We start from the raw sequence: 12,352 nt of genomic DNA, 5'->3' as shown, positions 1-12,352 counted from the left end.
CCGCTGATAAAGGAAGCCTTCCTTTTTCTTCTCCTCAGGGCAGAGTTGGAAAAGCTCGGAAGCCCTGGAGATCATGGAGTGGAAAGATCCGATCTCGTCGGGCGGAGAAGCCCTGGTGGGAGGCGACGACGGAAAATCCTCGTCGTATGCCTCGTCGTCCGTACCCGTCGCTGCCGTGTCAGTCCCCGTATCATCCCCTCGGGTGGACGGGGAGGAGGGCTGGACGGGGCGCGACGGTTGAAAAGGAGGTGGTGGATGGATCCTTCTTTTCTTGGTAGGGGGAACACCAGAAGGTCCCGGTTCTGGATCCCCCGACGGGAGAGGTTCCTCCGTCGGTAACGGTAGCCTCGTCCTTATCTCGGAGCATAAGGACTGTATGGCTAACAAAATGGCCGCCGAGTTGTCTTGCGGCGCTGGCAGAGGGGAATCCGACGGGCGAGCAGGGGCCCCGTCGGTATCCTCGACGATGTCGTCGTCGTCACCTGCGTCGGGGTCCATTCCGACGGGCTGGCCTTCTTCCACGCCTAGGCCGTGGCTTAAGACCTCGATCAGCTCCTCTTCTGAGGTTGAGGCCGAATCTACGACGACGCCCTGCCCCCCCTTCTTCTTCCCCACGGAGGGTTTCACGGGGGTCCTATCGATGGGCACAAAAGAGGACTCCCTCCGAGGAGGCAGGGAGATTCTGGGCCCTGAGGTCGCCACCACTGGTGCAGCCACCACAGGCTGAGTCAGGGCCGCCGCGACCGTTTCGATAGAGGGCTTGGTCGGATGGATCAAGGCCTTCACCACCTTAGGTGCGCTCACCGCCTTATCCTTGAGGGAGGGGGCACTGCCACGCTCCTCCTCTGCCTTAGAGCTCGACCGGGGCCTCTCCAGGAGCTTCGCCGGGTGCTCGGCCTTCCTCTTACCCGACCCAGAGCGTTGGCTCGTGGTTGATGGTGCCGGGGAGGGTGCGCCCTGCCTGGCGCCCGTAGAGCCCGACCGTTCGGCGCTCCCGGTGCCAGCGGACTCGCGGTGCTTGGCCTTATGTTGGGCCCCCGTCGCCGGGGCGCCCTCAAAGGTCTTAGAAGACCGCTCGGATTTCTTCTTCTTCTCGCCAGACGGGCTCTTACCCTCCAGCCAGTTGGCGAGACGTTGATGGCGGTCCTTCATGGTCCGTTCCGACATGTTGCCGCAAAACGCACAGTCCTTCTCCACGTGCGTCTTGTCCTCATGAAGGCAGTAAAGGCAGAAAGAGTGTTCGTCCTCCTTGAAGACGTTCTGCAGCTGGCATCCAGGGCAGACCCTGAACAGCTTTCCGGGCGTCGAGCTTCCCTTCTCCTGGGCCATCTCCGAGACCGGGCCTGAGAAGCTTCTGGAGTCCTCCGAAGTGTAGCTCGACGAAATCTTCACCCTTGAGGGGCACAGATGAATCCGACACGGGTCCCCGTTGATCGGATGTAGGATCGGTGGAGCTTGAGGCTCTTTTGACCGAAAGAATCGAAGTTTTTTTTTGTTGTGAAAAAGCGCGAAAAATAGCACTAACGCTCGAGAGCAATAGCACGAGGATCCCAACACATGAACGTGCGGTAAAAATCTGAAGATGGCTGCCAGAGGCGGTGCTTAGGTAGAGGGCAGTCATTGGCTGTGGTCAGTATGACGCAGAGACCAGTGATTGGTTATTACTACGAAAGACAGATCAGAAACGAAACTGATACTGGTTTTTTCTTTACCGAGGATTGCCAGCCTGACGACGGGGAATATTCATGAGCATGTGAATCCATGCCAGACCCCATGCTGGAGAATTACTCTTACGTCCCGTCCCCTTTCCTCCATACTGCATGGGCGATTACAACTGAATGTAGCTCCAGGGTGGAGAGGAGACCCTCCTTAAGCAAATAGGTTCCTGAGAACCGCCTGTCCGAAAGCCGCATCAGATCTAGAGCCGGCATCCAAACAGTAATGCTTGCAGAAAGCTGAGGTAGTGGCCCAAGTGGCCGCCCTGCTTATGACTTGCCAAGGGACATGGCGCTGGAATGCGATGGCCGTTGCCTTGACCCTGACAGCGTGGGCATGCATGTTGGCCGGGAGCAGCTTGTGCTGCCTCATACACTTCTTTGATGGCAGAGACCATCCAGCAGGATATGGAAGCCTTGGAGGCGTGATAGCCTGGTCTTGAACCTCTGAAACTGACAAAAAGGGTGTCCAATTTGCAGAAGCCCTTGGTCCTGTCCAAGTAAAATTTCAGTGCACGCCTGACATGCAGGCAGTGCAGCACTCTCTGTGCTTCATCCTTGGGATCGGGAAAAAACATAGGAAGGACTATTTCCTTGTTCAAGTGGAAAGCATACGGCACCTTGGGCAGAAATGCTGGGTGTGTCCGCAGGACTACTTTGTCCTTGTGAAAGGTAGTATATGGTTCTGAGGCGACCAGCGCCTGGATTTCGCTGACTCTACGAGGTGAGGCCGACTAGTAAGGCCGTCTTGATGGTGAACAGCCTGATGTCCGCGGACGCCATTGACTCGAACGGTTTGTGCGCCTGGATGCCCAAGACTATGTTAAGGTCCCACACAGGGTGCAGCCTCTTGACGGGTGGGTAGAGCCTTGAGAGTCCAGTCAGAAGATTCTTGACAATAGGATTGGAGGAGAAGAAGCCTTCTTCCGAGTTCCTGTAAGCTCCGATGGTTGCGAGGTATGTGTGGCAGGTGTCAACCTGCACGCCAGAGTGGGCATGGTGCGCCGACAAGGAGAGCACATTGTACAAAGTGTACGCCAAGGGATCGAGTTCTTTGGTGTCTTCCCAGTGGCAGAATCTGGTCCATTTGCTTTTCTACTGGGCACTGGTAGCCTTGCTCTTAGCAACCTGTATGATCTCCAGATTAGCCTGTGAGAGGCTGAGGTGCTGCAGCGTTACCTGCTCAGGCACCACCCTGTGAGGGCTGGTTTCTGTGGCGTGGATGACTCTGCCCCCCCTGCTGTGCCAGAAGATGTGCTGGGCCTGTCGGGAGGTGAATCAGGGGCATCTCCGAGAGGTTGAGCAGCTCCCAAAACCATGGCCTGGCCGGAAACCATGGAGCTATTAGAATGATGTGGAGTTGGCGAGACTCCTTGATTTAGCAAATTACTCTGTGAATCAGCTGCATGGGCGGAAAGGCGTAGGCCTTCATGCCATTCCACCCGAGGTGAAATGCGTCGCCCAGGGAGCCGGGGCCCTGTCCCTGCCATGAGGCGAACTGAGGGCACTTCTTGTTGTGCCAGGTAGCAAAGAGATCCACCTAGGGATGACCCCACCTGTTGAAGATCTCCTGAATTACCAGGTTGTTTAGCTGCCACTCGTAATTGTCTGCTCACAGCCTGCTTAGCCTGTCCGCTTCCAGGTTGGATTCCCCTGGGGGGTGACTGCCATGAGGTAGATGTCATTTTCCAGGGCCCAATCCCACAAGCTGATTGCCAGTCTGCACAGAGTTGTGGATCTGATGCATCCCTGCTTGTTGACATAGTACATGCTGGTCGAGTTGTCCGAAGGGGCGTGTCATGCCTTCTTTCCCTCAGAGGCTGTTGTGGAGGAGGGGGACTGGAAAAAGCCCTTACCCCCCAGCCCCCTTTTGTTGCTTGCTCCGGTTCTGAGACGGCGAGCGGTCCGGCTACTTGGCTCTCCGTTACTGGAAGCCGCAGAACCCTCCATATGTAAGACCCCTGTCGGAGCGCTGCTGAGATTGGTTGTACGATTTGGGTGTGGTCTTTGTCAGGATGGATAAAGTCTTGGTCGTTTGTGAGCTGTTTTTCTTTTTGTCCAGCTCTTCATTCGTGGAGGACTGGAAATCCCTGTTTTGGCAGAGGGGCGTCACGTGAGGACTTCCGCCAGAACCCCCTCTGCTGGCTTCTCGACCTCGGTTTGGGGTAGGCCCAGATACTCCGCCAGCCCAGAAAGACGTTCTTGGAAGGCCCTGGCTGAGGATGGCGTGTCAAGATCCTCCTCCACATCCGTATCCTGTGGATCAGGGGGATCCTGTGGAGGAGGAGGAGGAGGAGGAGTAGTAGTTGGCACCGGAGGTTGGGGTACAGGGACTGTGGCTGGAGACTGAGGAGGCGGCAGAGGCTGGTACTGAGCGCCCGAGTAGTCTGCTGGGGAGCCGGATCAGGCGCTTGTGGTGCTGCTAGCATTGTGGGAAAGACTTCCCTGATGGCGTCTTTGAGGATAACCTCCATCCGAGGTGACTTCATGAGGCTGAGGAAACTCTCGAAGAAACCCTCTTCACTGACCTAGGAGGTGGCAGGTGGTGTGGGCGGGGTAGCGGGGAGCTGCTGGAGCCACAGGGTACCCTGCTGGTATGGAGGCAGAGGAAAGATGCCCTGCACAAAGGAAGGGTAGGCTGTAGGCCACGTACCTGGTTGAGGCCAGTCCCACCTTGACACTCGTTCTTTGCTGGATTCCTGGAATGGCGTTGGACGGGTGCCTCTGTCTGGCGTGGAGGCCATCTTGTCGAGCTGCCTTTCACGTGCCTGCAACGTGCTGCTTGGCCTGCTGGGCCCAGCCTCTTTCAAGACTCTTGCGTGTGGATCACCAGGCATACCCTGCTCCTCCGGCCTAGGCCCAGTATGTGTGACACCCTCGACCCGGGGGTCAGTAGAGCTGTGTTTAGGCACCCCCCTTGGACGTATTGCTGGTACTAGAGCATAGCCCCTCGGCCATGGTGCTGCTACAAAGGTGGAGCCCCTCGGGTGAAGACCCGGTAAAAGAATGTTTCAGTCCCTCAACACTGTCATTGGGAGGATCAGAGGATCCCTCTCCCCAGAGGCTGGTAGCTGCAGCAGCCTCGGTGCACATGCTGGTAGAAGGACCGGACCGGTCGCTCCCATGCGGTAGAGATCCTGGGAAAGTCTCCTTTGCGGGGTGCAATGGAGAATATCGGCCCTACCTTGGGCTTGGTTCGATGTTTCACGAGGTCCTCTGGAGGCGACTTCTGGAAGAGCTCCCTCCACCTGGCTAGTCTGTTCTTCAGCGCTTTCGAGGACAGCGAGCCACACACAAAGCAAGCTTGCCAACCGTGGTCTGGGCCAAGGCAACGTAGGCAGAGGGCGTGGGGGTCTGAAGTTGGGAAGAGCCCATTGCAGGATGGACACCTGCTGAACCCTGTGGAAACCGACATGCGCCGGGGAGGGCCATGACGCCTGAAGACCGAGTACCTGAATGATAAAAAGACAAAAAAGACAAAGAGAAGAAGTATCCGTGCATGGAATTACATGGCCGAAGCCAAACCCAGGAGCACTGGTGAATTCGGCCCGTTCCCGTGGAAAAGGGGACTGAGGAGTGGCGCCGAAGGGTGGCATCAGGGCAGCGCATGCTTCCTGGGCCACATCCCTGCGCAGCTCTAAATTTAAAGAGGAAGAAGGTTTGTTCTGGTGAAAAAGGTTCCATCTCCCGCCCCTTGGAAGGGACGCCTGCGCAGTATGGAGGAAAGGGGACTAGATGTAAAAGTAGAACAGAGGATCGAGACCCATCTTGGACTTGAGATGCTTGAACAAGTTCCTCAGGAACACTTTCTCAGATCCTTCAGGGCCTCCAGTTCCAAGATTGGATGGTGTCATCTGACCTTCAGGATGCTTAATTACATGTGCCAATCCATCACAAGCACAGAAAGTACACGAGGTTCGCTGTTGGCGGTTCTCATTATCAGTTTCGAGTTCTGACATTCGGGCTGACCTCAGCCCCAATGGTTTTCATCAAGCGGATGGCGGTGGTGGCAGCGAGTCTCAGGAGGGGGCGGGGGGATTTCCCATCTACCCCTACCTGGACGATTGGGTCATCAGGGCCCGTTCCCCCGAACAGGCCCTGTAACATCTCAGAGTAACCTGCCACTCTCTCCACAGGCTGGGCTTCTCCCTCAATTACAAGAGTCTCACATGATACCATCTCAAAGACCAGTCCTGGATGCATCCTTGGGGAAAGCATTGCCACTCAGGGTGAGGGCTTAACACATTGTGCAGATGGTCACCAAATTCCAGAGTGCCCAGCGTCTTCCGGCCTTCGCTATTTTGAGGTTACTCTGCCTCATGGCATCCTGCATTTTCCTGGTGCCAGAGGCTCACCCGAGGATGAGATCCCTCCAATGGGCTCTCAGAACAGGATGCTCTCAATTCTCAGGCAAGATGACATACCTACTTCAGGGCCCGATCAGAGTCGCACAGGATCTCCTGTGGTGGGACTGGGAGGACAACATTCTGAAGGGAAAACCTTTTTGGCAACCATGGTCGGAGATAACAGTAGTTACGGACGCCTCACTCACGGGGTGGGGAGCCCACGCCAATGATCTGACAGTCAGCAGTCCTTGGTCTCCATCGGATTTCAAACTACGCATCAACCTTTTGGAGCAGGGGGCAATCCGACTAGCGGTGAAGGCCTTTCTGCCCTCTGTAGGGGAAGGGAATATCCTGATAATAACAGACACAGTGGCCATGCACTACCTCAACAAGAGAGGAGGCGTAGGGTCACTACCACTGTGCAGAGAGACAATGCAGCTCTGGTTCTGAGCAATTCAAGAAGGAATGTCCCTGTCAGCAGTTCACATAGCCAGAGAGGAGAACATAGCAGTGGATGTTCTCAGCAGGCGGAGCACAGTCTGCCACGAGTGGGAACTAGCTCAAGAAGTCCTTCAAGAGATCTTCACCCTTTGGGGAACTCCTCAAGCGGTCTGTTTGTGACCATTGTCAACCGGAAGTGCGAACTGTTCTGCTCCAGGTAATTTCCCCCAACAGCAGCTCTAGGAGACGCGTTGTAGTGGACTGGGAGTCTCCACTGCTGTACACATTTCCTCCAGCCCCGTTGTTCCTCATATGATCAGGATGTTGATAAAGTTCAGGAAATCCATGATCCCAATTGGGCCGGATTGGGCACGGAGGACGTGGTATCCACACCTTCTGGACACGTCCATCTGTCCTCCAACGCGTCTTCCACAAAGAGAGGACCTTCTTTTTTTAATTGATTTTTTATTCAGTATTTACAGTTAAATGAATAACTTGTATACATTACTAAACAAAAATGAGAAAGAAAGGCATCTTTCCATCAGGCACAAAAAAAACAGACAGAATTGCGTACTGAGTGGCCAATGTCCTAGAATGCCTTCTAAAAGTACACATTGACTTGGTTAAGCTTTGTAAGATCTCAATAATCTTTCTCCACAAGAGGGTTAAGTAAATTATGCAGCCATCGCTGCAATCATTCATAAAGATTTTGCCAAAGGATTTCTTTTCCGAAATGGAGGATCAAGGCCAATGGCTCTTATAGATAATGCGCGCAAATCAGCAGTTGCCGAGCACCCACAGAGCAGATGTCTAGGCGTTTCAAGTGTCAACTTCCTGCAGAGACGAGAAAAACAGATGCCTAGGGATTAGTCTATACTCCGGTCACCTCGAGAGTTTTAACTTTATTGAATTTCAGGCACATATGGAGTTAGATTTGGCAGCAAGATTGACAATTAGCTGCTCCCGAACAGACTGCATTGTTGCCTTCAGCTTTTTTCTATGGGTGATGAGTCATTGAGAACGGGTCACTCTGGGATCTACCCGACCAAGTATCAGCAGTTTATTTGATTGCTCCAAGAGTGCTCGATTGCATGTATTCAATCTTGGTGTTCGAGACTTCAAACAAAATCCCCATCAAAGTGTCACTCTGGGCATGAGACATCCTGGAGTGAAGCAGTTAAGCATTATGCGCTCTCTAATGGGAAAGATGTCAAGCTCCAAATAGAGTGTTTCTGCTAAGGCATAGCAAGGCAATCTGAATAATCTTTTCAGAATAGAAGTTTCAAGTATGCTGATTATATTCAGGGAGCCTATGGCCCAAGTTTCTGACTAAGTCAGCATTGGGAGAATTTTGGCAGTGTGAAATGTCGCCAGCAGTCCCACCAAGAAACCCTCCATCTTTTTGGGCAAATGACAAAATACAACCCATTGTTTGAGCTGTAAGCAACTCAAGGATATGCAGATGAGAGATGCGTGTGAGCTTTGAGTTGAGAGTAATACCAAGTTATTTATACTATGTGACCACTTCTATGGGTGGTCCAAGCAAATTCCAGCAAATTCAAGCAAATTCCAGCTGAAGCGCACTGCCCATTTGCGTGAATGGTCAAAGAACATGATCTTGGTTTTGGAAATGTTCACTTTTAATGAGTTGGCCGACGAATAGATGACGAGGCGGAGTCTGCTGCAGAGTCTTTTGGTTGCGGTTGTGAGAGGACTCTACAGCTTTTTGCTCCTGAACCCAGTGAGGACCTGCTTCTTGTCCTACCTTTGTTTTGCCTACCTCCACCTGGTGACTTTAAAATACCCAGAACACCGCGGAGCGGCCGCGGAGTCTGCTGCAGAGTCTTTTGGTTGCGGTTGTGAGAGGACTCTACAGCTTTTTGCTCCTGAACCCAGTGAGGACCTGCTTCTTGTCCTACCTTTGTTTTGCCTACCTCCACCTGGTGACTTTAAAATACCCAGAACACCGCGGAGCGGCCGCGGAGTCTGCTGCAGAGTCTTTTGGTTGCGGTTGTGAGAGGACTCTACAGCTTTTTGCTCCTGAACCCAGTGAGGACCTGCTTCTTGTCCTACCTTTGTTTTGCCTACCTCCACCTGGTGACTTTAAAATACCCAGAACACCGCGGAGCGGCCGCGGAGTCTGCTGCAGAGTCTTTTGGTCTTTAGGCTCTGCAGGCTCCGCGGCGCCTCCCCCAGAAAAATCCACCTACTGAATCACCCAAAGACAGCCAAAGACAGCCAAAATAGTGTAAGTGACCTACTTCTCATCACGCTACATACACCTAAAGCATCGCTCCCCGTCCTGCAGGATCTCAAACCCGTTACATGCTCCTCGCCTACCACCCATCCACGCCCTGCATCACTGACCCTGAACTTGCTGATCGCCTTGAGCCCAGTTGCGACCGCTGACAGCCCTGCTGTCCCTTCGTGTGCTCGCACCAGCTGGCCTGTAACCAAGCGATTCATCTTTGACGCCGGAGCCTGCCTGTGCCTACTGTACACGCGTCTTCACCCCACCTCACACCGAATAGAATCCTCTACCGCCCGCGCTTTTGCGGCCTCGCCCCTGCTACTTAACGTTCTAACTTCTGGCATCTCCAGTTACCCTCGTCGATCAGGAGACGGAAAGGGCTTCGCCCTTGGATCCTAATCCTCCAACCCCAACCGCTCCAGAGAAACAAAACAACCATACATCCTCGTTCCATTCGTTGATCAAGAAACTGAAAGGGGTCCGCCCTTAGATCCTGAAAGCGTACCTGACTTTCTACAATAAATCGAAACGAAGATTCACCAGTGCAGCCTCGCTGACCGGGAGACCGAAAGGGCTTGCCCCTTGGATCCTGAAAGCGCAACTCGCGCCACTACAAAAGGACGAATCAAACACTCACCTGCGCAAAATAACTGATCAGGAGACCGAAAGGGTTCGACCCTTGGATTCTGAAACCACAATTTGATCCACCAGAGAAAACCGAAACAAGGATACACCTACGCAGCCCCTGCTGACCAGGAGACCGAAAGGGCTTGCCCCTTGGATCCTGAAAGCGCAACTCGCGCCACTACAGAAGGACGAATCAAACACTCACCTGCGCGAAATAACCGATCAGGAGACCGAAAGGGTTCGACCCTTGGATCCTGAAAGCGCAATTTGATCCACCAGAGAAAACCGAAACAAGGATACATCTTCGCAGCCACTGCTAACCAGGAGACCGAAAGGGTTAGTCCCTTGGATCCTAAAAGCGAACCCGATAAAAAAGAAAAAAAAAGGAGACCAGCACTCTGACAAACCAAACAGAAATCTTGCAAAACCTAAGCCTAGCATTCTACAATCGGGAAACAATGGCCACAACTCGCACTAATAAACAAAACCCAACTCAACGTCCAAAAACAAGACAAACAACTAAGAACGCGACCGATAACACCACGGAGAGAGACCAACTACAGCTAACATTGGAACAATCCTTCAAGAAAGTGACACTGTACAAAGAAATTCCAAAGTCCCTGACACAGTGTTCAGACTATAAACAGAACTTAGAAGACTCCAGAGCCCAAACCCTAGAAACTGCCAATCCAACTGCATGGCTGAAAACCAACAACTTCGTTAAATCCGTCGGCACAGTGGAACTCCAACTATCAGTAGACTCACACAGTACAGTAGAAAATCACCAAATAATCTCATCTGAACTAAACAGCTCAGACACTACCAAACCTGGACAACCTATTATGTCCGCGCCATCATTACTGCCTTCCCAACTCGAATTAGAACAACAACTGACCAACTCATCAACTGATCCGAACGCAAACCACCAGCTCGCAAAACAAGACCCCTTAAACAACGGGATACAAGACACCTTGACAAACCTTGCAACCAGCAACGAAGAACCCATCGAACTTACAACCAAACAGATGCAGACGACCACAAAACAGGACTTAATATCAGACAAACAAATCCAGAATCAACAATCCATGAAATCGGAGAAACTACACGAAATACACAGCAACCCTCAGGAAATAACTAATAATCAAGAACCAAAACTCACAGCTGACCCTGTCGCCTCCAAGCTAACCGCAACCAGCCAACAAACAGAACGAACACAAGACCTAACCACAAAACCAGCAATCCCAACACCAGACCAACTGAAGCAAAAAGAAAAAGCAAGATTAGCCCGCCTTGCATGGCTTAAAACTCACAATTCCGCCAAATCCGCCAGCACTGTGGAACCAACAACATCCAAAACAAGAAATAAACTACCAAAACTATCACTGGACACCACCGAAATAGAATTCATCATGTCTACTGCAGAAAAAACAAAAGAAGTACTTGGAGAACGAACAGAAATAAATCAAATACAATCAACCTCAACCCCTTGCATCCCCTATGGAAACCAAAACAAACAGATGAAAAAGGAACGACAACCAGAATTGGATGAACGTAAAACTGTCCCATCACGATTCAACTATGACTCGGATGAATCCTACTATACCCCAGACCCAATAATCAAGAACCAAAAACCAAAAGACCCACAACAGAAAAACGACAATCATGTACAAGATGAAGAAGATATGCACCCAAGAATCCCAACAACAATGTTGGACTTACAAAATATGCTCATCGCATTACTCTCCCAATCAATGATCCCCTTCTTGAAACTACAAGAAGACCTGAAAGATTCAATAAAAGATCAAGCGACCCTTTTAGCACTAATCCATTCAAAACAGATACACATCGAACACTTTGTCTCGACAGTGGAATCAAGACTGACAATAGAAGCAGACGAGACATACCGGTGGCAACAAAGATTAGCAGAGATCGCAAGAGGAGACCGACAAGAAAAAACAAAACTTACAGGAGAATTACTACAGATGCTTAAAGAACACCATCAGCAACAAGCAACCAGACCCAATGACCAACGACTACAAACCTCGCCGCTTTCAAAACCATCACAACCCCCAACTCAGATACAACCACTACCTGAAACAATTACAGATTTTGCCCAACAAACACTGAAAGAACCACCTCAAAATAATACTAACAAAAAAACAGAAACCATTATCTCAAGCAACATAACAAAGAATCCAAAGGAAAACTTTCAAATCTTCGAAAAAGAAAAAACAACGAACGAAATAAAAGGAACCCAACAGAAAAATAACAAAAAACGACAAACGGGCTCGCGAGCATTTCTAAGAAATATAACCCAGAATACCCAAATCGCGCATCAACCAAAGAAGAAACAAACAGCTGTCAACACACAAAGCATTCAAGTTCAGCTAACCCAGATAAAACCCAAACTAGCGCAACCTACCCTGCCACAATCGCTGATTGACGAGGACTTGCTCGACATCACCACCCATGAAGAACAACCACTAGAAAACAATCAACAATCTTCACAACCACTAATTCAGACAAGCTACATAATAATCGACGAATACGCCTCAATACTTGAACAACAATCGAACCAAAATCAAGACAATTCTACTGAAATCTCCCTAGAAGAAATCTCAATGATCTCGATGGAAAACATCTCAACACTCACAACCAGAGATGAACCGTATGATTCAATCTCGTCGACCTCGATAACAACACCACCACAAGATCACAGTCAACACAGACAGACCAGACCAATATTCGTCAATCCACTACGACAAAATGAAACATATGAAATCCATATTGAAAATGCAAATAAAAACCAAGAACCGGTAATTCTAAATAGAACAAACCTACTACGCCTCTTTGGCGTAATACCTCGCCTGAACAAACTCACAACAAAAGATATTGCTCTGATAACCTTCAAAGACGACCGGAACCTGGATAAGATCGTCATAGAGCTCCCAGACCAAAATAACCAAGAACTC

At 51.0% G+C, this 12,352-nt stretch overlaps 1 protein-coding gene across 1 annotated transcript in view; it reads right to left on the bottom strand.

Moving 5' to 3' along the window:
* The window catches only part of C2CD2 (C2 calcium dependent domain containing 2), a 1,192,289-nt gene that overhangs the window by 390,232 nt on the left and 789,705 nt on the right, over positions 1-12,352 (bottom strand). The window lies entirely within an intron of this gene.

Source organism: Ambystoma mexicanum, chromosome 7p (assembly GCF_040938575.1).
Source record: "Ambystoma mexicanum isolate Mex_15411 chromosome 7p, UKY_AmexF1_1, whole genome shotgun sequence".
NCBI classification, from domain to species: Eukaryota; Metazoa; Chordata; class Amphibia; order Caudata; family Ambystomatidae; genus Ambystoma; species Ambystoma mexicanum.
Note: the sequence above shows the minus strand (reverse complement) of the source record. Positions and strands in the feature narration are given on the sequence as shown.